Source organism: Vicugna pacos, chromosome 10 (genome assembly GCF_048564905.1).
Source record: "Vicugna pacos chromosome 10, VicPac4, whole genome shotgun sequence".
NCBI classification, from domain to species: domain Eukaryota; kingdom Metazoa; phylum Chordata; class Mammalia; order Artiodactyla; family Camelidae; genus Vicugna; species Vicugna pacos.
The window spans coordinates 71,497,029-71,522,240 of record NC_132996.1 but is presented as its reverse complement, the minus strand read 5'-3'; positions in this window follow the sequence as shown (position 1 = coordinate 71,522,240).

The following is a 25,212-nucleotide window of genomic DNA, read 5'->3' as shown; positions in this document are numbered from 1 at the left end:
TTATTATGTCAACTTGCCAGTGGTCATAGAATAAAGGTGGAAGAGGTAGGATTCAAAGCTATTCACCTTCCAACCAACCATCTAACCATTCATCTGTTCATCCATTCATCCATCCATCCACCTATTCCTCCATCCATCCATCCATCCATCCATCCATCCATCCATCTACTCATCCACCCACCCATCCATTCATTCACTGAGCACATACTATGGGCTAAGCCCTATATTAGGTGCTGGGAATGAAACAGAGAACAAGAGAGAAACCATCCCTGACTCAAGAGGGTCACATCCTGATGGAGAGGAAGGAAAAAACACCTAGGTTAATCAGACAAATAAATGTTAGAAAAATGATCAGAGGTGAACTGAAAGAGGAGAAGAAGCCAGCCACGTGAAGGGCACACACACGCATGTGCATGTGTGCACGTGTATGGTCTCTCCGCGTGCATGTGTGTGCGCATGCATGTGCATGTCTATCTTGCATGCATACATGTGTCTGTGTGGGTGCATGTGTACATGCTTATATTTGTGTGAGCACGCATGTCTGTGTTTGTGCGTACACGCATGTCTTCATGTTCATGTGCATTCATGCACATGTGTATGTGTGTGTATTGCACTCTCGATGGCGGGGAGTGAAAGAGGGGTTGGTCAGTAAGGAGTGTTTTGAGGCCAGGCTGTGAAGACCCTGTGGACATGATCAAGAGTTTGACTTTATATAAAATACAAAGGGAGACATTGAGGGGGGTTTCCATGAGGTTAAAAAAGGAAAACTCCTCTGGCTTCTGTTGGGAAGAATGCAAGGGGGCCTTAGTGGAAGCAGAGGGCATTGCACCTGCCCAGGTGAGAGAGGACGGAGGCTCCAGAGCAGACCCACAATGAGCTTCTAGCAAGGAAATTGCATCCAACATGAAAACCATACTGGGGGCAAGGGGAGCGTTAACAGCAGATTAGCCACTACAGAAAAAAAGAATAAAGAACTTGAAGATATGGCGATAGAAATTCTCCAAAATGAAACACTTGGAGAAAAAGAGAGACAAGAAGGGAGCACAGAGCATCCGTGTGCTCTGGGACAAACCAGACAGCCCAACATACGTGTAACTGTGGTCTCTGATGAGCCACGGAAATGCCACTGCTCTCCTGTGAGACTGTCCGGACTCCGGAAGCCAGGCCGTTCTCCATGCTGGTGAGGATCAGACAAATAAATGTTAGACAAATGATCAGAGGTGAACTCAAAGAGGAGAAGAAGCCAGCCACATGAAGGGGACACACACATGCACGTGGAACTGTTGGAAATCTCCCCACCACTGGGGGCTTGTCAAAGTGCAACCACTTCGGAAAACTATTTGGGATGTTTTTCAAAAGTTAAACGTCCATTTACCACGTGACTCAGCCACTCCACTCCTGGCATTAACCGAAGGGAAAATAAAGTGTATGGTCTCCTGGTGTCTTGCCCATGAATGACCATAGCAGCTTTATTTGTAATGGCCCCCAAGTGGGAACGACCCAGTGCTCATCAGCAGGTGAGCCAGCAGGCAAGCACAGGGGAACAAACAGGGTCTGGGTACCCAGGTTCTAGTCTGATCCCCACCCCTCCAATGTGCCTCTGAGCACACTGGGTAAGTGGTGTCCCCGTCTGCCTCGGTTTCTTCTGGGCTGTGGGTCTGTGGGTCTGCCTGATTCACCAGGCTCTGGGTGTAGTCACTGTGACATCGCAGGGGGAAGCTCCTGGCACAGTGTGAGGGGCTCAGAGGGAGGGGGCGGGAGGTGCCAGGGAGCGTGGAGTGGGCCTGGGCCAGCTCTGGTCAGGGAGGCCGGCTGAGCCGGGGTCAGCTTGAGGAGTGGGGAGGCCACAGAGGCAGCGGGACCTGTCCCCTGTGTGTTGGGTGCAGCAGGCAGGGTCAGGAGTCATGTTTAACTGCAGGGGAGCCCGGGGCAGTGCCTCCTGGACACACACAGCGGTCCAAGTGGTGTGGGTGGGCGGTCCCTTGGATGACCCTAGGACAGAATAACAAGGCCTGGTCACTCACCTGGGCCGTCACGCAGGGACGGTTTGAGAAGACAGAGAGGCAGAGCTGATCTCAGGGAGGGGCGGGGCTAGAGACAATTTGATGGTGGGGGAGGAGATGGGAACCCAAAGCCTGCAATGGCATCTGGGCAGAAGAGCAGAAAAAAGCTTGTACGTGGACATGAGTGGACAAAGGCCAGCCATCTGGGCCTCTGGCCGCCAGCTCTGGGAGACCCAGCCTAGGCTCTGCAGACGAAGCTCGCCTGGGTGTTTCTGCGAGTCCCCTCTCCACGTGCTGCCTTGTGCCTGCGTTGGTGGTCCCGTGGGTCCCTATGACACCGCCCCCACACCCTGGGTTTCTAGGGGGCAGAGCCATGTGTGGTCCACTACGGGAGCTCCCATGCCCAGAACATGGTGAGAACTCCCTCAGGCAAAGGGAAGGCAGCGCCTTCTGTTCCCCTGACCCCACACTCTGCCCCGGCCCCTGATCTGGTGTCTGCAACAGTCACCCCATAGAACCCAACTGTAATGTTGTTCATCTTGCAGCCTCGTCCAGCTCTGTGCCTCTGTCTGGGGATCAGCTCGAGGGCTGGACCTGGCTTCCTGGAACGCCAGTCCCTCAGCCTCCACCTCGCAGCCAGACCCGGACCAGTCTCTTACCACTACCCTCTGCCTCACCCCGGCCACCTCCTCAGCTCAAAGGAAGGCGCCTCCGCTGGCAAACCTGGTTAGAAATGGAGAATACTTTGTTTGGAGGCCGTGCAGCAGGAGGAAGCACGCGGCCCTGACTGGCCGGGGCAGAGGCGCCGTGGCAGACAGACGTGGCCGAGCCGGGGCCAGAGGGACGCGCAGTGAACCGCTGGCAGGAGGAGCATCTGGGCAGTTAGGTTTGATTTCATGGTTTTACCGCGTGGACGGTTCCTCTCGGCCTTTCTAGATTTCAGGAACAGGGAGGGGAAAATGTGTCACTGTCCTCGTGTGCCTGCAGGAATTTCATCAGGCTGGGCAGGTGAGCCCGGGTAGAAACTGCAGCCACAGGACAGTGGTGGTGACAGCCCGCCGGGGGGTGGCCGCCCAGGCTGAGAACTGGGACCGAGCCTTTCCTTTCTGTAAAGCTGCCCCCAAGCCCTTTCCCTGCCTGACTGCAGCTGGTTGAACAGCGACCCCTCCCTCCCAAAAGATGTGTCCACACCGGACCTTGTGAACATGACCTTTCTGGACGAACTTCTTTGCAGATGAAAGTGAAGAATCTTGAGATGAGATCAGCCCGGATTATCCCGAAGGGCCCTGAATCCAGAACTGTGTCCTTGTAAGAGAAGGAAGAGGGAAATTTCAGACACAGACACGGGGAGAAGGACATGCGAAGACAGAGGCAGAGGGTGGGGTGGGGCAGCCACAAGCCCAGGGATGCCCGGAGCCCCTAGACGCTGGAAAAGGCAGGAAGGGTCCTCCCCCAGAGCCTTCAGAGGGAGCCCGGCCCTGACGACCCCTTGATCTCAGACTTCTGGCCTCTGGAACTCTGTGAGAATAAATTTCTGTTGTTACAAACCACCCATTTTGTGTTCTTTGCGTCCCCAGGACACTGACACACAGCCTCCCTTTAGGTGCTAATGTGCTGGCAAGATCCAGCGCTGGCTCTGCTCAGGTTGGCGGCGGCTATCATGATTTGTCAGTATTTGTTGTTGTTGCCGACTGCCTAAGGAAGGCGCAGTGACAGTGTTTCGGGACAAAGCGGCCGTTCTGATGGCCCGAGCAGCTCTTACGTTTCACGCGGGGCCCCGCCCACCGAGCGCGCTCACCCCGTCCCAGTGCCTCCTTCCTCGCGGCCTCCCCCGGCGTGGAGGTGTGTGAGCTGACTTCAGCGAACACGGATGAATCAGGGAGGATGAATTTTAGTGTGAAACCTCTTCATGACAAGTGACACTGACTCACCAGACACAGCATAGCTGTATATGTTAAAAGAAAAAACTTAAAAAATACATCTGCTTGAGAAAATAAGGAGGTGGGGGAGGGGCAGGGTGTAGCTCAGTGGTACAGCGCATGCTTAGCATGCACAGGGCCCTGGGTTCAATCCCCAGTGCCTCCATTAAAAACAAAAAAAAAGCAAAAGAGGAAAAAAAGAAAGAAAACAAGGAGGCCGGAAGCATTAGGCCAATGACAGCCAGGCCGTGTGCACAGGTGGCGGCGAACACGGCGCCGACAGCGGCCGTGACAGAACAGCCCAGGTCAACAGTCCAGGTTATGCAGAATGGGCAGTTCTGGTGCCTTCCATGGAAATACAGAAGCTTATTTTTGGTTTTTGCTGTTGTTTGTTTTCTGGGTTTTTTTTGTGGGGGGGGATTAGGTTTGTTTGTTTTTTTGTTTATTTATTTATTTATTTATTTATGTTATTTTTAATTTAACTGATGTACTGGGGACCTCGCCCATGGCCTCGTGCAGGCTAGGTATCCACTCTACCACTGTGCTCCACCCTTCCCCCACCAGAACATTATTTTTGGAAGAGATTGAAGGCGTGTTGCTGATACCTGCTCCAATGGATGGGGAAACTGAGGCCCAGAGAGAAAGGCACCTTCCCTGGGTCAGCTGGTGGGCCAGAGCACAGCTGAGCCAGGAGCCCCCGGCAGCCGGCCCTGCCAGCCCTCCATGCCCGGCCAGGCTGCAGGCCTAGGCAGTGGCCACTCGCCCACTGAGCCCGCATTCCCACAGCCTTTGGCTCTGGGTGCTGGAACCCTGAGGCTGCACCCAGGCTGAGCTGGCCGGCCCTGGGCAGGGCGGGCTGGGCCTTTCTGCTGAGTCACCAGCCAAGTGCAGGCCTGACCACAGGACATTTTTGAGATTCCAGGTCTGGCCCTGCAGAGGCTTTGGCCCTGTGGCAGGTCCAACCTCACCCAGCCCAGAATCACCACGGGGGACAGACTGGGTGGCGGGGGTGGTGGAGGGCGCGCCCATCTTGGCCTCTCTGTCTCTGTCTCTCTCTCGCTCCCCCCCAGGGATGCCAGGGTAGCTGGAGCCCCAGCCTCCAGCAAACAGGAGACACTTCAGACAGAGGGGGATGGAGGTTGATAAGGAGAGGCTCAGAGCTGCCCTTTCACACGCTTCTGAGTTTTCTCAAAAAGGAATAAATGAAAACAGTTTTAACCTGTAATAATTCACTTACATAGTTTAAAATTCAAACCATATAAAAGAATAAGTGTATGGTGAAAAAGTCTCGTCCCCAGCCCGCCAGCCCTCCACTGTTTCCTTTAACCAGTGTTGCCAGTTTCCAGAATAGCCATGCAGATGTTTTACCCGCACATATACATGTACAGGGGCATCCACGTGTGCACACACATGCTCACGCGTGTATACATGTACATAAATATACTTATATGCATAAATACTCATACAGATGTATATGTGCATACAGTCATCCGTTGGTGTCTGTGGGGATTTGGTTCCAGGATCCCTGTGGGTACCACAACTCCCAGATCTCGAGTCCCTTATATAAAATGGTGTAGTGTTTCTATAACCTATGCCTATTCCTTCCCCACAGCGTGCGCTAAGTCATCTCATCTCTAGAGTACATAGAATGCCTGATCTAGTGCAAATGCTGTGTCATATTGCCAGCACGGCAAATGCAAGCTTCGCTTTTCAGAGCTTTCTCAACGTTTTGTTTCCCTGAATATTTTGGATCCATGGTTGGTTGAATCTGCAGGTGAGCCCACCCCCACCCCGCAGAGGGCTGAGTGTAATACCCTTTTATCCCAAAGGGAACACATCTTTGTCTCTGAAGGTGGGTTTAGCTTCTGGAAAGTGCTGCCGATTTTAGCAGCAGGGGAACATTGACAAAATGGGAGAAGCGATCTGGAAACAGGGGCTTCATGAATTTCTCTGAAGCCCTCCCAAAGGCAGACAGGGCCTTTTCCTGGCAGAGGGTCCCCATCACCGGGACCCGAGGTTATCACAGAGGGATGATATGGAGCTGTGTTGACACATACAGCCCTGGGATCCTGGGCACTTGGCTCCTCTGTGCCTCAGTGTCCTCGTCTGTGAAATGGGAATGAAGACAACCCTGCATCCAGGGTTGCCACGATGATGAGTGAGATAGTGCTGGCCGACTGTGGGGACCGGCAATGCCCACGTGGGGTCTGAGTGAATCGTGTGTAGGATCCAGGAACCCTCACCAGATGTCCAGAGCAGCGTCTGCAGCAGGAAGATTGAGCCATCTTCGTATAGAATTTTACACTGCCCCAGCCACACTGAAAAAAGTCAAAAAGAGCAGGTGGAATCCATTTTAAGAATGTGTTTTTTTAAATCCAACATACCCAAACATCGTGTAACAACATGGAGTCACAATCGTGATTATTAACAAAATATCTTGCATTTCCTTTTTCTAACTACATCTTCACAATCCAGTGCCCACCCTGCTTGTCCAGCACATCTCAGTGCAGACCAGCCGTGTTTCGAGTGCGTGGTGGCCAGCAGTGGCCACACTGGGCCACGCAACCTCAGAGCGTTCCTGGACCCGCAGCAAGATGGGACAGCTCCAGCTGGTCACCTCAGTGAGCAAGTTCCTGCATCCCCTGCGCCTCTCCCGAGCAGAAGGGAAAGTGACCCAGGTACTGGTACCCAGGGACAAGCAAGTGAGCCCCCGGGAGAATGCCAACAGGATCCAGGCATAGGGGTCTATCTTTGGCCCCCCAAAACCCACACAGCAGATGGCTCTCACCCAGACTCCTACTTCCTGAACCCTGCCCTGCGGCCAGGTCTGCTCAGGCCCCCTTCCTGCCTGATGGCTGACCTCGCCTGGGTCCGCAGTGGGACTTGGGGATGTGCCACCCAAGCAGCTGCTCATAAAAGGCCCGCCTTGTGTGCCCGCATGCACCTGGGCTGCCGGCAACGTCACCCGAAGCCCCTTCTCGTAAATTCCAATTCTGAAGTTTACAGTTATCAGGAGGAAGCTTCCAATCGCTGGCTCACATGTGGGGAAATACATGTGAAACTGAGAAACCTTTTTGTCTGGGTCTCGGAGGCAGCCAGAGGCCAGGCGGCAGGTGGCCCATCCTGGGCAGTGGGTGCAGAGAAGTTCAGGTTTAACGATGCCTCTAGAATCATTACCACCCGATGGAAACAGACTCTATCCATCACCCGCAATGGACCTGGCTCATTCATTTTCTCTCAAGCATGTACGTGGGTCAAGGCCATGGAGTCTGGGAGAAGCTGGGTCCCAGGGGACCCAGCGCTGGGACAGGTAAGAGGGACCCACCCAGGCCCAGACCCTCCGGGGCCAGTCAAGGTGAAATTAAATCCTGGTCTCCACACTTGTTGGCTCCACAGGAAAACCAGGCCATAAAAAGGGAGCTCGTACCAATAAAAGCCAGAGGCCCCCGGGCAGGAGGCTCCGCTCGCAGGATGCTGGTGTCCAGCCCCTGAATCTGAAAGGGAGTCTGGGGAAATGCTAATTTTGAACTTTTCCTACACCCTTCCTGCTTCTGGAGGCTGAAGGCTGTCTTGAATTCCTTTGCACAATGAATTGAGGGGAAAGAATCGCGTCACTTCAGCAAAACATAAGCTCAGTTTTCCCTGATTAGCGGAAAAGCGTGTGCTATTTAAAAGGCATGTCGCATCATTTTTTTTCTTTTTTTTTAGCGTTCCTGAGGGCAAAAGGACATTTCGGGAAGATGAGTACAGCCCCTAACTTGGAAAGACCATGCATTTGGTGATGAAGTTGAAAAAAACAGACCTTGATCTGCCTTCTAAGGACATGCGACATTTCATCCCCTCTCAGGGCTGCCTGGGAGCCCCACGCAGAAAGGGCCCTCTGCTTCCTGGAGCAAGTGGGGAGAGGGGTTCGCTGGCTCATACTTAAGAAACTGGTGGTCCATCAGGGAGGGTGACCAGGCCCCTTGGGGACCCTGCCTGTCCCCTCCCTGCTGCTGTCACTGCCTGCCACCGTTTGGGGCAGCTCTCTGCAGAGTCACATCTAGAGAGGTTCCCGTGCGTGTCCAGTGGTGGAGATGGAGGTCTCTGAGTGTGTCCCTGATGGCACTAGATCTCCTGTCCTCCTCCTCCTCTCAGGAGTGAGGCCGGGAGGCCAGGACTTCTTAACCGCTCTGCCCACCCCCACTCCCCCCCACCCCTTGCCCAGCTGACAGCCGCCATGCAGGGAGGCCGGGAGTCCGATGCTGTGTGAGGGGCCAGGGTCCTGCCTGCCCCCTGCCGGGAGGGTGGGCTCTGCAGGACGACCAGGCCAGAGCCTGGCTTCAGCCTGGCGTCTCCACACAGGCTCATGCACAGTGAGAAGAGGGGAAACCCCACAGAGCCCCACTAGCCAGCCATCCCGAGGTAGGGGATGAGTATCTGGCAATTTGAGTGGAATAGGCCTCAGTCGTCGGGGGCGCCTCGAGGAGCCTCTGTGCTGAGAGCTGGGAAGGGCCTTTCCTGCTTCATGAGGTCAGCCAGCCAGCTCAGCACGGGGTCCCGGGAAGTCGGGGTCCCTGGAGGGGGGGCCCTGCCGGGCCGACTCTGCCCTGCCACCCTGCAGCTGGCTGCAGTGAGTGGTGGGCCCAGCCACATTTCTGGGGCTCCATCTATGGTTTTTGGTTTTTTGGGTTTTTTCCATTTCACTTCTTTTTTTGGAGAAGGGAGGTAATTGTGAATTTATTTATTTATTTATTCTGGAGTTACTGGGAATTGAACCCAGGACCTTGCGCATGCTAGGCCCACACTCTACCACTGAGCTATGCCCTTCCCCCCGTCTACGTTCTTAATGTCCGAACGCAAGAAAAGCAAGGCCTTGGTGGGCCTGTTCACCAGCCAGACCGGATGGCATCCCTGTGGTGTGTGGGGTCTGGACGCCCAAACTGTGTGGGACGAGCCTGGGGCTGGGAGAGGTGGTGACTTCCGCCAGGTCGCCTGGCCACAAGGGCAGAGCCTAAACACTCCCAGATCTTATTTCTCCCCCTCAGTGCACGTCTTCTGCTGTCTTTCCACGGCCCAGCCTGGTCGCCATGGCCAGCAGCTGGGGGGTCCCAGTGGCTTTGCTGGGGGTATAGGTCTGACCACAGCTCGCTCACTCACTCATTCATTCAGTCAGTCAATGACTGTGAATGAGCCCCCTCTGCGTCCCCCAGGTGGTTTGGGGTAGCAGGGTTTTGGGGAGCCAGGCCTGTGCCCGCAGGGGGCTGCTGTGACGTTGCAGGTGAGCAGCCCAGGAGGAAGCAAAGCGGAGGGCCAGGCCTCAGCTGCGCTGCCAGCCCTGCCGGGGTCTCGGAGGCCACAGGGGCTGCGGAGGAGGGGCGGCGGCACTGAGCGCAGGAACGCGGCCACGCGGGGTTCCGGAGGCGGGAAGTGACATCCGCTCAGATCCATTACATCTTCGCCTCCGCCAAGCTTGGGAGCCTTAAGCCAGCCTCGGAGATGGGCAGGAGAGTTCACGCCTCTTACAGACCAGGAGATGGAGGTTCAGAGAAGTCGCTTCAGCAATCTGAAGCCACACAGCAGGTGAGGGGAAAGAGGGGCAGAGCTGGGGTCTGAGCCCGGCTCTCCAATACTAACGCCAGTGGGAGGTCTTGAATCCAGGTCCCTCAGCGGCTGCAGGTCTAGGATCTTCTCCTTGGAGACCTGGGCAGCCGGCTGGACAGGGGCTCCTTCCAGACCCCGCTGCCCTCTCCATGTGACCAGCCCCACCTAGCCACAGCCAGGGCTTTTCTGGGGCTGTGGGCCGTGGGGCAGGAGGGTGGTGGGTACGAGCTTCGCCCTCCTCCACCATGTCCTCCGTGCACCAGCTCCCAGTCCCTGCAGCCTTACTCTGGGCCTCTGGATCCTGGGCCGGGGCTGAAGTGTCTCCACACTGGGGAACAGAGCAGGGATGGGATCTCCCAGGGTCACACATGGGAGCTGCAGCCCCTCCCTCCTGGGACTGCTTTAGGGACCTCAGAGCTGGCCTGAGCACAAGCATATGAGGGACAGGAAAAAAAAAAGTAGGAGCCAGAGTAGGAAGAAGACCCTGGCCCATGGCTCCAGACTCTACTTGGCCGGGTCTCTTGGCCACGCTCACGGGTAGGGGTTGGCGTGCAGGACCCTCTGTCTTCCTGTTTCCTGTGAAAACAGGAAGTTCAGGGGGCCATGGTGGGGCCAGGGGTGTCTGGGGAAGCTGCCCTGAGTGAGTAGGGGAGACCCAGCTGGGCCCAGGGGAGCCCAACCATGTAGACACTGCAGGCCCCGCCTGGAGCCCTGGAGTCTGGCCCAGACTCGATCTTCTGAGCAAGCCTGGGGCCGGACCTGAGCACTCGCTGCCCCCGCACGGGCCTGGGGGCTCCCCAGGCCAGTTGGGGTGGAGGAGTTGGGTGTGGTCAGGGGAGGGTCCGAGGCCCCTGCACAGCCCAGCTAGGGCCCTCGGGAGGCCAGGCCTCTGTTCTGGCAGGTTCTCTGGGGGCCACGGGGGCTTTAGCACTCAGGCTTGGGCATGGGCAGACCTGGGTTCTAGTCCCGTGCCTCCCTGGGCCTTGGTTTCCCTCTGCACCTGCCTCTTGGGAGGCCCTGGCAGTGACGGTGATTTGGTCATGACCGTGTGGAGCCCTGGCCCGCACGGCCCGGGAGGACGCGGTCTCATGCGGTCACCACAGGGTCAGGGATTCCTGTCGGGGAAGAGGGGTGCACCGGGCGCACTCACGGGGTGCGGGGGGCCGCCCTCTCCCAGCCCCGCCCGAGTGCTCTCCTTTGCCCCCTCCCCGCCGCCTCCAGCCCCGCTTCCCCTCCTCGCCCGGGGCAGAGAGCTGCTGCCTGGCTGTGCGGGTCTATTTCTGCACCTTCCGCTTCCTGCCCCGTGGCCAGCGGCCGCTGCAGAAAGCTCTGGAATCCGCAAGGCCAGCTGGTCCTGGGGCAGGATGTAGGGGCTTCAGACTTCCTCCACCCGGAGGCTCCGCGGGCCTCCCGGGCCCAGGCACCCGGGGTGTCGGGGAGGCCTTGGGAGAACCGAGGAGTGAGTCACAGCGGAGCCTCGTGCCCCCGTGGGCGGGGCGCCGCCACCTTCGGAGTCGGCCTCGCACCCAGCAAACCTGTTCAACGCGCCCACCTCGCACCAGGTGCCGTCCCAGGCTTGGGGCATGATGTGAACAGACGGGTACTTCTCTTCCCTTTGGAACAGCCCACGAGGTCGGCACCTTGAATTCAAGCGAGTCGTGAATGATTTGCTGAAATCCACAAAGCTGAGGAAAAGTCGGGATTCGAACACGGCGGAGCGGGGCTCGGCGGTCTGTACTTCTAACCACCCTGTGAACAAGCAGATGATTGTGTGTGTGTGTATGTGTGTGAGAAAGAGAGAGTGAGAGAGGGAGACAGAAGGGACTGTGTGGCAGGACAGCCTGGAGTCACACTGCCTAAGACCCGTGTGAACGGGTGGGACCCGCCGGCCCTTAATGCCGGGATGCGAAAGCTTGTTCAGTGCTCCATCCACAGTGTTTCCTGAGCAACTACTCTGCGCCAGGCTCAGTAGAGAGGAGGCTTCCTTGCCGTCCCCAGGGCTGACCCTCTTCGCCTCGGTCAGGAGGACTTGGGGGAACACAGTGTGTGGGCAACAGAAGTCCGAATTACAGAACGCTTTCAGAGAGGGTTGCCTTCCTTCATCCAGGTGCGACTTCCCGTCCTCAGGTCGGGGGCCGGCCTTGGAGCCCGGGTGAGACAGAGCAGGTGCTGGGCCGGATGACTGGGCTTTATCAGAAACTGGCCCGGAGGGGTCAAGTGCGTGCTGGGCCCGGGGCCAAGCAGGGTCCAGACCCTGGCCGGGCACTGCCGGAGGCCTGGCTTTGGACCAGTCACACCCGCTCACTGGGCCTCGCCATTGTCACCGCGCAGGGAGCAGCTGGTCCCCCCTGGGCCGAGTGGGATGACAGGCGTGGCTGAGCTGGTGTCACCACTTGGAGGGCTAGAAGTCCCTTTCCCTGTCTCCCACCTGCTCCCCCTAAAAGTGACTTCAGATTACTTTGTTGCGTCTAAATTTGATGGAATCATAATTTTCATTTGTTTTCGAATTAACTTTTTCTTAAAGTAGCCTTATTGTGTTGTAAACAAATGACCAAAGCTCACTGTACAAAGCAATAGAAGAAGGGAAAAACCCTAAAATGTCATCCCTCCCCAACCCCCAAGTAATCCTTGAAAAAATTTCCCCAACTGCCCACCCAGGCCTCCATGACTAGAAACACACACAGACAGGCAGACTGTTTAAAGATGGGGTGGTTCTAGCCACACTTTCTGTAACCTGTTTTCCCACAAACTGGTATAGCAAGGGCACCCATGCATGTCAATAAATAAACAAAGATTGGCATCATCATTTTAGTTGCCTCAGCAGATCCATTGTGAGGTTGCCCCATAATTCTATTAATGATGCACTTGTAAGCAGAGGTGAATTTTCCCACTATAAGCACCCCTGCAGAACACCCTTGGACACGCACCCTATACGTTTATGTGAACTGCTCTGTGGGGTAAGTTCCTGGAGGTGGGATTTCTGGGTTGAAAGTTTTGCAAATTGTCTCCATTGACACCTACGGGAAGGGCTTCTGTATTTTTGAAAACGGCTAAGGATTCCTGGCAAGCGGACCCTTAATGTGCTACCACAGGGTTCTTTATGAGTTCAGCCAGCGCCTCTTTTATTAAAAATAGCTTCTTTACGTGATTATAAAAGTAATACTTTTCACTGTAGAAAATCTGGGAAGTATGTACATGTGCAGTGAATGAGAATGAGGTGGTTTGATCCTCCACACAGACCTCACCTATCCATTCACCCATCAACCAGTCTGTCTCGTTAACATAATGCTGGTTTCACTACCTGTCATGGTGTAAGTCTATCCTATGTCGTTCCACAGCCTTTGAAAAGTTGATAAAAATGCACCTTTCATTCACTCATGATCATTGCAGGAAACTTGGAAAATTCAGGGCATTAAGAAAGGAGAAAATACACCATCCGCCCAAACTCAGAGTCCCCAGCCAGCTCTGTTTACATGCTGGTATGTTCACCCCAGTCTATTTGTTATGCAGACGCACATTTATGAGTTTTACATAATTACTATCAGACGGTGGTTGCAGCTCTGTCTTTTGCTTTTTCACTTAACAGATCATGATTATTTTCCCATGCTGTCCAGTAGCCTCTGGAAATATGATTTTTAATGGCTGAGTACTATTTTATGAAGCAGATTGTTTCATAAATGATCTGTTCTTTGCTGGTTCCAGCTTTCAGGTGTACAGATAGTGCCATGATGTCCATCCTTGTCCAGAAGCCTTTGCACACACGTGGGAGGGTTTTCTCCATGTGAATTCCTAGAAGAGAGATTTCCAGGCCAGCTACATATTGCCAAATGGTCCTCCAGAAAGCTGCTAGCAATTACATTCCCAGTGGCGTCGTAAGAGAATATTGCCTCCAATGCTGCAGAACGACATTTTTCCTCCATGACGGTTGCAAATGGCATTGGGAGGTTTCAATGGCCATTCTTTGCCTACTAGTGAATATGAGCATCTTTTTATGGGATTATCACTGTGTGTATTTCATAGGTGAAATTCCTATTTGTCTTTTATCCAACGATGTAGTGCCTTGATCATCTTATTGATTTATGAGCACTTTTTGTATATTAAGAATATGTTAGTCTTTTGTTTTGTGTGTTGCAACCTTTTCTCAGAGTTCTGGACTCTGTTTTGTTTTTTTCCCTTGATGTAAAGAAGTTTGTGTATGATCAAATGTCTTGAATGTATTTATTGTTACTATTTTGGATTTTTTTTTTTAATGTTCAGAGAGATCTTTCTCAACCAGAGATCAGTTCACTGTAGATTTTACTTTTCTGCGGCAGGAACCGAGCAACACCTCACCTGGAGTTCAGAGTTTTTCAGTGAGTGAACAGGTGGTGAACCTCCAACCTGCAGGTGGGTACCTGCTTCACTAGGGGGCAGGAGCCTGTGTGGGTGGATGCCTGATCCCACCAGGAGGCTACACCAGAGCCTGCGGAGAGAGACTGCTTTCCCCATTTCTCTGCAGAAAGTGGCACAGCTCAGTGTGTGGACCCTGAGCGACCACCCTGGACAGAAGGCTGCAGCCTTCACCCTGCCAATGTGGCCTTCAACCAGATAGCCAGCTGCAGCAGTAGAACCAGAGAGCATCCTTCATGCTTAGGTGGGAGACACCCAGGACTTCTGTTTATACCTGCAGGAGGCTTTACCTAGGGTGGGGGGGGTGGGGAGGTGATCAGTTGGTGGAACGTCGGTGTGCACACACCTGTGGCCTCACTCATACCCGTAGACAGCTGAGTCCTGGGGATATGCAGAGACATTTCTTCCAGCTCTCACGTGGCTCTGTATTTTCCAGCTCTTCATTCATTGTTTTCATTCATTGACTCACTCAATTGTCCACTGTGCCAGGAGTTGAGTTGGGGATTCAGTGGAGAATGAACTCAGGGGTCTGAGAATATCAATCAACAAAGGATGTATAACATCAGCACAGCCAGCGAGGAGGGAGACGAAACTGGGCTGGGACAGAGCAGATGGGGAGGGATTCAGGACCACAGACTCAGTGGGGAGGAAAGGTCTGTTAGAGCAGACACTTGAGGAGGGCCTGGCAACATTCATCAGGCCATGCAACAGTCCAGGGTCAGCATTCCAGGCAGTGTCCATGCCAGCAGAGGCCCTGGGAATTTATTCTGGAATCAGCAATGAGACTGGCACTTACTTAAGCTTTAATGGATCCCAGCATCCCTTATTAAATAGTTCCATCTTCCCTATTAATTTGAGATGCTGCCTTCATAACGCACTAAATTATTACATGTAATAGGCACTGTTCTAGGACATTCCATGGGATCCCTGTGAGATCCCACTTAAGGAGCTATTGTGGGGAGGGGGACTGGGCAAGGAGCGACATGGCTGGGGCTTGGGGGCACATAGGAGGCCCCCTCAGCCTCTAGAGGCCCCCACCTTATAGGTTATCTCTGGAAAAACATAGCTTTTAGCCCCACTAAGAGCCAATGTCCAATTCTCATGTTTTGGCTTGAACCATTGTGAAATAATCCCTAGAAAGAGCAAGCATTTCCTTCTGCCTCCTCCTCCCACCTCCCCCGCCACTCCCCCCATCAAATGTTTAGAGAAGAATTAATGCCAATCCTTCTTAAACTCTTTCAAAAGATTGAAGAGGATGGAACACTTTCTAAGTTATTGTATGAAGCCAACATTACTCTGATACCAAAGCCAGATAAGGACATCACAAGAAAAGGAAACCACAGATCAATAACCTTATGAATAGAGATGCAAAAATTCTTAACAAAATATTAGCAAATTGAATCCAACAGCATATTACAAAAGATTATACACCCTGTCCAAGTAGGATTTATCTCAGGAATGCAAGGGTGGTACAACATTAGACAATCAGTCAGTATTACACATCACATTACTAGAACAATGAAGAAAAAATAACACATGCTCCCCTCAGCTGATGTGGAAGAGCCATTTAACAAAATCCAACATCCTGTTATGATAAAAACTAGGAAATTAAGAACAGAGAGAAAATGTCTCAAAATAATAAAGAGTATTTATGAAAAACCCATAGCTAATTTTCTGTTCAATGGTAAAGGATGAAAGCTTTCCCCTAAAATCAGAAACAGGACAAGGATATTCACATTCACTTCTTCTATTCAGCATGGTACTAGAAGTTCTAGCCAGAGCAATAAGGCAAGAAAAAAAAAATAGAAGTCATCCAAATGGAAAGGAAGAGGTAAATTATATATTCACAGAAGACATGATTCTATATATCAAAAATCCTAAAGACTCCACAAGAAATCTACTAGAACAAATAAAGAAATTCACAAAGTAGGGCACAAGATCAGCACACAAAACTCAGTTATGCTCTACACACGAGCATTGAACAATCTGAACAGGAAATTGAGTGAGAGATTCATTTACAATAGCATCTAAAAGAATTAAATACTTAGGAAAAATAAATCTAACCAAGGAAGTGAAAGATTGATATGCTGAAAACCACAAAACATTGCTAAAAGAAATGAAAGAAGGTCTAAATAAATGGAAAGACAGACCACGTTTGTGGATAGAAACACTTAACCTTGTTAAGATGTCAGTATTCCCCTAAGTGATCTATAGATGCAATGTAATTCCTATCAAAATCATAAGATACTTTTTCACAGAAATGGGAAAGCCAACCTTCAGATTCATATGAGTTACAAAGAGCCAGCCCCAAAGAGCCCAAATAATCTTGAAAAAGAAGAATAAAGCTTGAGAACTCCCACAGGGTGGGAGCAACTTCAAAACTTACTACAAAGTGACAGAAATGAAAACAGTGCTGTACATACTGGCATAAGAACAGACAGATGGACCAGTGGATTAAAATAGAGAGCCCTGATATAAACCCTCACTTATACGGTCGGTTGATTATTTTTAAGCTTTTATACAACTTTTTTTTCATTTTTAAAATTTGTGTATTTATTTTACAATATCATATTTTTTAAATTGAAGTATAGTTGATGTATAATATTATATGTTATATGATACACAATATCGTAATTCACAATTTTTTAAAGGTTATACTCCATTTATAGTTATTACAAAATATGGACTATATTCCCTATGTTGTACAGTACATCCTTGGAGCTTATTTATACCCAGTAATTTGTAGCTCTCAACCCCCACCTCCATCTTGCCCCCCCCGCTCCCCTCTCCCCACTGGTCACCACTAGTTCCTTCTCTCTCTCTGTGAGTCTGTTTCCTTTTGGTTATATTCACTAGTTTGCTGTATTTTTTTAGATTCCACGTGCAAGTGATATCTTACAGTATTTGTCTTTCTCTGTCTGATGGTCAATTGATTTCTGACAAGACCATTCGGTGGAGAAAGGATGGTCTTTTCAACAAACAGTGCTGGGACAACTGGACATCCACACCCAAAGGAATGAAACTGGATCCTTACCTTACACCGCGCACAAAGATTAACTCCAAGTGGGTTAAAGACCCAAACTTAGCAGCTAAAGCTATAAAACACAAAGAAAATCTTTATGAAATTGCATTTCACAACAGTTTTACGGACACGACACCACTAGCCCAGGCAACAGAAGAAAAAAAATAATAAATCAGACTTGAAGAAATTTTGTGCATCAAAGGACACGATCACGATCAAGAAAACAAAAAAGATAACCTACAGGATGGAAGAAATATTTGCAGATCATGTCTCTGACAAGGGATTAATATCCAGAGTATTTAAAGAACACTTACAACTCAACAAAAGCAAAACAACCCAATTCCAAAGTGATCAAAGGACTCAAATAGATGTTTCTCCAAGGACAGTATAAAAATGGCCAATAGCCCAAGGAAAGATACTCGCCATCATTAGTCATTAAGGAAACAGAAATCAAAATCTCAGTGAGAGACCACCTCACGCCCGCCAAGGTGGTTATTAGGATAAAGGGAGGAGGACACAGCAAGGATTGTCAGGATGTCAGGATGTCAAGAAACCAAGCCCTTGGGCGTTGCTGGTTGGGAATGTAAAATGGTGCTGTCACCGTGAAAACCAGTGGTTCCTCCAAAAAGTTAAACAGAGAACTACTCAGCCAAGTGACCCAGCAATCCCACCCCAGGCATGTACCCCGAAGACCTGAAAGGAATGAAATTCTCACACAGGCTGTAACATCGATGAATCTGAACACATGACGCTAAGTGAAAGAAGGCAGACACAGAAAGACAAGCACTCTATGAGCCCGCTCGTACGGGCTCCCTAGAGCAGGCAATTCACAGAAACAGAAAGCAGACTAGAGGTTGCCAGAGGCTGGGGGAAGGTAAAAAGAGCGCCTACTGCTTTACGGGCACAGAATTTCTGTTTGGGATGACAGAAAAAGTTTGGTCTACGTAGTAGTGATGTGTCTGCAACACTGTGAATGTACTTAAGGCCATTGAACTGTATACTTAGAATAAACGTAATAGGTATATTTTGCTATTGTTAAAAAGGAGAAGTGGGTTGTTATAAGGATGGAAGGGGAAAAAAGGGCAGCTGCTGGCTTGGCCACATCGCTCAGACCTTCTGCCTCAAGCGTGTGCCTCCGACACCCAAAGGTTTTGAGCCAGAGGGTTCGAGGCACTGTCTGAGCACAAGGCCGAGAAGTTACCAGAGATGCCAAGGGTGGCACGCTCTCCTTGTGATAATGGTCATCATTAGTAGGGAGGTTACATCCAGGGCCACCTGGGGCTCTGCTGCCCAAGCTGGAAAATCTGTGTCCTCCTGTGTAACAAGGACCTCATAGCACAAAACGTAGTTGGGAGTGGGTCACCACATCTGGGCCATCACACCTGCTGGGGCGGCCTTGAGCTTTGACGGTCCTGCGAGGAAGCGTGCCACCACAGCTCGACGGGCAGCATGCTCCTTCCCCTCACGAGTGGCCTGCTCTCTTTGCCAGAAAGGTCTTCCATTACATCCCCAAACTGGTCTGCCCTCAGGTCCCTGAAACTACCAGCTCCATCTTCAGTTGTAAAGCGAAAGATAGAGCTCCCTCCACAAGACAGTCATCCAGGTGCTTAAAGACAGTGTGACATCCCCCTAGGGCCACATGCCCCCCTCCCCCATTCCTCTAAGCTTCCTGTTTGATTTGTTATGTTTTTGGTACATTCTTTATTGAAGCACATGATGTTGAGCACACACTCTCCAAAGCTCTCGAGCATTTTGCCATTCTTCCAGGCCTGGAGGACGCACAGGTGAACACACAGCACCTGGAGAGGGCACCCATCCCAGCCTGAGGAGCAGGGGGTCAAGAGGGCTTCCCAGAGGGTGGTGTTTGAGTTAAAATCCAAAGGATGAGGAGGGAGTAGCCGCAGGAAGGGGAGAAAGAGGGTGCCTTGTGGCAGGCACAGTGGGGACAAAGGCCTGGGGGTGAAGGGGAGTTGTGGCTCATGGAAGAGCTGGAGGGAGCTTGGTGGGGCTAGAGGGTCCCGACGGACAGGGCCCTGAAATGGCTGCATGTCATGGGGACCCAGAATGTTCTCAAGTTTTGAGTTTTCATCCCCTCCTCTTCCACCAACCTCCCAATCCTCTCATCCCCACCACTCAGTTATCCACCCGCTTACCAGTCCACAATACCCACCTACCCACCTGCTCATCAACCCATCTTCCCACCAACGTACCCACCTCCCATTTATTCCTCTACTTACCTGTGGTGGTTAATTTCACGTATCAACTTGAGTGGGCCACAGCGGGTGCAAATGTTTGGTTCAACATTATTCTGGGTGTGTATGTGAATGAGATTAATATTTGAATCCATAGTCTGAATCAAGCAGATTGCCCTCCCTGAAGTGGGTGGGCCTCATCCAATCAGTTGATGTAAAACAAAATATCCAAATCAAACACAGGGCTAACTTTCCCCTGAGTAAGGGAGAACTCCTCCTGCCTGACTGCCCTTGAGCTGGTTCTTCTCCTGCCTTGAACTGAAACATCCCTCTTCCTGGGTCTCCAGTCTGTTGGCCTTTGGACTGGAATGACACCATCCATTCTCCTGGGTCTCAAGCTTTCAGACTTAGACTGGAGCTAAACCCCTGGCTTTGCTGGGTCTCCAATCTGCCAGCTGTAGGTCTTGGGACTTGTCAGCCTCCTTAATCCCATGAGTCAATTCCTTCTAATAAATCTCTTCCTGTACCTCCATCTCCTGCTGGTTCTCTTTCTCTGGAGAACCCTGACCAATACAGGCCGTCTATTCATCTCCCAGCATCTCTTATATCTCCTCTGGATGCTGAGTCCCATGTCACATGCTGGGACTCTTATAACAATGCCTCAAAAATATACATAGAATCACACAGAAGCACTCACCAACGTTTGTGCTTGTCTGCACACCAGCGAACAGACCCATCGGGCCCCTACACCATGCACAGATGCACACATGGGCACAGGTTGCACATCCATGCAGAAAGAGGAACGCATAGGTGCATTCCCAAGGTACACAGACACCTTGCACAGGCGCTGACAGGTGCCCAGGTGTGTGAGCTCAGCCCGCATCTGCCCGGAGAGGCAGGACCTGCCATGGAAACATCGCACACACCCAGGGGCAGCGTCGGAAATGCACATACACTGGTGAACATTTGTAAACTCACGCAGGTGCCTGGGACTAACACACTCAGGGGCGTCAGCGGCCTCTGAGGCATGCAAACATCCCCAACACAAACACAATCTTGCGCACACTTGTGCAGACCCACACGTGCGCTCTTGGGGCCCACAGCCATCTGTGGAGGTGTAGTCTCCACGTCCCACTGCTAACCGGTCACCAGTTGGAACTTGCTTAATTGCTGCTGAAACAAGGGAGACATCAGCCGTTTCAGACTCATGCCAGCTCGCAGGGTGGGTGCCCTCCAGGGCCTCAGCTGCCTGGTACCCAAACACAGGCTGGCCTCAGGAATGCAGGCAGTGGGAGGGAGAAGGGAAAAATGCTTTCACCCCGTAATTTTAACTTCTAAGCGTGGTGCCCAAATACAGCTTGACACTGCTGGCCGTGCCCACTGTGGGCAGAAGAAGGCCGGTAGATGCTGAGCCCCATCACCAGTCCAGCACCGTCTCGAGTGGCCCCCTCCCCACTTCTCACATCACCCCCACCCTTGGCCCCCCGGGAGCCCCTGGGGATGGAACTCTCCTGCTCCTTGCACCCTCTGACCACCTCCCGACACAGGCACCCTCCTGGGGGCTCTGTGGGGTCCCTGGGACCGTCTGGCCCCCACAGCCCTGAGCTCTGAGGCCCCTCTGTCTTGACCGTCCTCAGCTGGACTCGCTTCTTCGCCTTCTCCTCTACACGTCTTCCATCTCTTCAAAATGTGCTTGTTCTTTCCATTACTTCCAAGCCATTTTGAGCCAGGCCTGGTAATGAGGATGCTGGGTGAGCCAACTGGACATGGCTGGTGTGTTGAGGATGGATGCTGAGCAGGGATGTTGGAGAGGGATGCAAGGGAAGGAGGCTGGGAAGGATGCTGGGGAAGGTGCTGGGGAGGATGCTGGGGAGGATGCTGGGGAGAGATGCTGGGGAGGATGCTGGGGAGGATGTTGGGGAGGGTGCTGGGGAGGATGCTGGGGAGGATTCTGGGGAGGATGCTGGGAAGGATGCTGGGGAGGATTCTGGGGAGGATGTTGGGGAGGATGCTGGGGAGGATGTTGGGGAGGGTGCTGGGGAGGATGCTGGGGAGGATTCTGGGGAGGATGCTGGGAAGGATGCTGGGGAGGATGCTGGGGAGGATTCTGGGGAGGATGCTGGGAAGGATGCTGGGGAGGATTCTGGGGAGGATGTTGGGGAGGATGCTGGGGAGGATGCTGGGGAGGATGCTGGGGAAGGAAGCTGGGGAGGGTGCTGGGGAGGATGCTGGGGAGGATTCTGGGGAGGATGCTGGGAAGGATGCTGGGGAGGATTCTGGGGAGGATGTTGGGGAGGATGCTGGGGAGGATGCTGGGGAAGGAAGCTGGGGAGGATTCTGGGGAGGAAGCTGGGGAGGATTCTGGGGAGGATGCTGGGGAGGATACTGGGGAGGATTCTGGGGAGGAAGCTGGGGAGGATGCTGGGGAAGGAAGCTGGGGAGGAACTGTGAGGATTCTAAGGAGACATTCTGAGGCAGCCACATCAAAATGACTAGAAGATGTGGTTGTGCAGCCACCTCTAACACAGTGGATGGGTCATGCTGCAGTCAGAGGGATGTCTGTGAGCCGTAAATGTGACCCTACCATTGCCCACACTCCACTCCCTACAAGGCTTCCCACTGCCTCTGACGTAGACATAGGGCGTCATCCAGGTCTGCTCCCCTGCACACCCCCCACCGTCTCCCCTCACTAACGCTGACCCTCTGCTGTTTCCTGGATGAACCGTGTTCCCCCGCCACGGGGCCCTGCACAGTCAGCCTCTGCTGGTCCCCCTGACACCAGTTCCAGCCTGCAGCTCCAGGCCCACATCCTCGGGAGAAGTCTCCCCTCACTTCCCCAGAAGACAGGTCCGCTCACCACAGCCTTTCAGAACCACCGAACCGGCCTCTTTACAGAACTTACTACCACGGACGCTTTCTGTGTATTTGAGTTTTTAATTTAGTCTGTGATTAGTGTCTTTCTTTCCCCTTACACTCCACCCAGGAAGGAACCATGTCTGCTTCAGTCACCACCACACTCCCAAAGCCTGGCCAACAAACGGGCTCCATGATAGTGTGAGCTGAATGAAGAAAGGGGAGGGGCCCAGATCAGCTCGGCGCAGGCTAAGAGCCACACACTGTATGCGTATGATGTCGGTTGGGTGCCGTTTTGGTTTATTTTTTCACTCTATTCAAATTACATCAGCGGCAGGACCCTACATCTGAGGAGGGAAATCCCAGTGTTTGCCGTCTCCTCCTCATGCCCCTCCTCAGGGAGAGCCAGGTCCCCTCCACCCCGTCACTGCCGCAGGACGGCCACTGCCCAGGGTCTGCCGTCACAGCCCCCTCCCCGCCGGGTCCCATCCCATCCGAACTCTAAGCTCTCGAGCCTCAGGCCAGATGGAGATGCTCCCGGTCCTCCTGTGGGCTTCGCCCTGCCCCCACTGTCCCTCCACCCTGCCCTCAGCCTGTACCTGGGGACCCTGCCCTCTTCCAGCTCCTGGGCAGCTGAGCCCAGGTGAGAAGGAGGCAGCGAGCTGCTCTAAGTTTCTCTTGCTGTAGCTACCCCTGGGGGAGCAGCAATCACACAGGCCACAGGGAGGAGGAGCAGGGGGCCCTGGCTTGTCTGCACCCCTGGGCTCCCCTGTGGCCCCAGCAGGGCTCTGGAAAGATGTTCTCCAGGGTCATGCTTTGCCCCCTGAACACCTTTGGCTTTCAAAGTGAATGCTCTGGGCTCCTTTTCTTGGGTTTTTCTGGAGCAAGAGGTACCTGTTAGCCAAGCAGGTGCCTCTGGGCCTTAGGACCGGGCAGGGCTCTGTCTGGTCCCCTGAACAATATCACAGAGAGGTTTAGGAGCCAGAAGGTCCAGCTGCCCCTCTAGGGGGGCACAGCTGTCTCTGGCTGCCTCCGTCTGCTGTCCATGCCCAGGACCCTTACCCTGGATGGTCCTGTCCCTGAGGGCTTGGGGCCTTGTTTCTGCAGTGAGGGGGGCCTGGACCATCGCTGTAGGAGGCAGAGGCTAGCAGAGGAGGAGTGAGGACCCCCTGCCTTCTCCTCGACCCCCTCGCCGACTCTGCCTGTCGGCCTGCTCAGACATGGCCGGCTGTCCGCCAGCCTCCTCTGGAGCCCCTGCTTCTGCCCGTTCTTGCCTGGGGCACAATGGCGAGTTTTGGTGGCTGCCGTGGACATGGTCAGCGGGACCCACACAGGAAACACCCTGCTTAGTGGTGGGGATCAAGAATCTACTCTCATGCAGCCAGACCCCCGGTCTGCAGAGGGACAGGCCCTGCCCTGCTCTGCCGCTGCTCCGTGGCAGAGGGGCTCTGGAGGGAGGTGGCAGGATGCCGCTCTGACCCCGCTCCCAGGGGCTGCTCAGAGGAGGCACAAAATCTTTATCTGGTGCGGGAAGCCACAAGGATCCAGCCAGAGCCCCATGGGACTCCGTGCTTTCCCACAGTTTTCCTCCCCCAGCCCTGTGGCCCTCGAGGTCTTCTGGGGGATGAGAGCAGAAGCCACCTCCTTTCCCAGGCCCAGGGAAGGGCAGAGGCTGTGAGCGGGCCTGCCAGAGTCTCTCCTCCATTCCCCACGGCTCGGGGTTCGGGGTTCAGGCAGGGGTAGAGGCCTGGTCAGGAAGACAAGACATCGGGGGCAGGGCGTGGGGATGCAGCTGAGACAGGCAGTCTGGGAAATTCAGGCCCTGGCTCCCCACGGCACTCGGAGGTCCATGCTCCTTCCACGGCACAGGCACCAGCCACTGCAGTCCCTTCTCTGCTTTCAGATCCTCCAGTGAGCTGAGCCCTGGGCTACCCCGGGGCCTTTGCACAGTTTTCTGTCCCTGGGATACTCACTCGCCTCCCAGTTTTGCACCTTGCCATCCCTCCTTCTTCAGGGACTCAAATCAGACTGGGCCCCTGTGGTGAGCTCACCGCCTCCTCGTTGGGGCCCTGGAATTTTAGCTTTCCCCATCATTTAAGCCACCTTGACTCGTACCAGCAGGCAGCTCCTCGGGAACAAGAGGGTGGCTGTCCCCCCAGCACTGCACCTGTGTCACAGGTGCCTCGACACTCAGAGATGCTGGGAGGGCAGAAACCAACCCCCACCCACTGAGTCCAGCTGCCTCCCACAGGGCTCGGGACATGCCCCTCCCTCCAGGGCCCACCTAACTGCCACTAGTGCTTGGGGCCCACGCCATCAAGTGCAGTTTCCATCCATCAGCATCCTGGGGCCAGCCGCTCTCTGGGCCACGGACACCAGCATCCCTGTCACCTCTAGATATGTCTGGAGGTCTGGGGACAGATGAGTTTTAAAAGCCTCTCCAGCGGCAGGGTTGGTAGATTCTGTCGCCCGCCCCACCCCATCCCTCCTGGCAGGCACACATCTGTCCATCTTCTGAGAGATCCTGACAGCACGCAGTGGGCCCCAGGAAGCCTTGCTCAGCGCAGAGACGGACCTAGGTGCACATTTCTAGGACACCCAGAGGAGGCTGGCAAAACCAGACCAGCCACAACCAACAGTGGGGACACTGGCCCGGGAGACGGTGGAGCCGGGGCCACCAGAGAGGCCAGGCAAGCTGGAGGAAGGTTGATGGCACATGTTCTGTGTGCATCAGGCCCCAGGTCTGGGTCACATGCGACTTCGTTATACAGATGTGGAAAGAGAGGCACAGAGAGGGGAGGAATTTGCCCAGGAGTCACAAAGTTCATGATGGGGGACAGGACCTTAGCTTCTTCTGGTATCACAGGCCACCCATGTGACACAGGTGGTCCGCCTGTCCACCTTCCTGCCCCCCACCCTCTCATCTTCCCATTGGAATGAACTGACTCCTTTTTAATTCAGGCCCAATTTACATGCAAACGGCCAGATCTTACGCAACAGCTCAGTGATTTCTGTCTGGTGCATATTCCTCCAACACCACCACCCAGATCAAGATGGAGAATGTTTCCATTACCCGCCTGGTACCCCTTCCTAAGCGATACTTTGATCGCGGTAGAGTAGCTTTGCCTTGAGCTGTGGGTAAATGGGATCACGTAGCATGTTGCCCTTTGTGCCTGGCTTCTTCCGCTCAGTGTGATGGTTCTGTGGTCCCCAACACCGTATCCATGGCTGGCCCTTTCCCATGGCCGAGG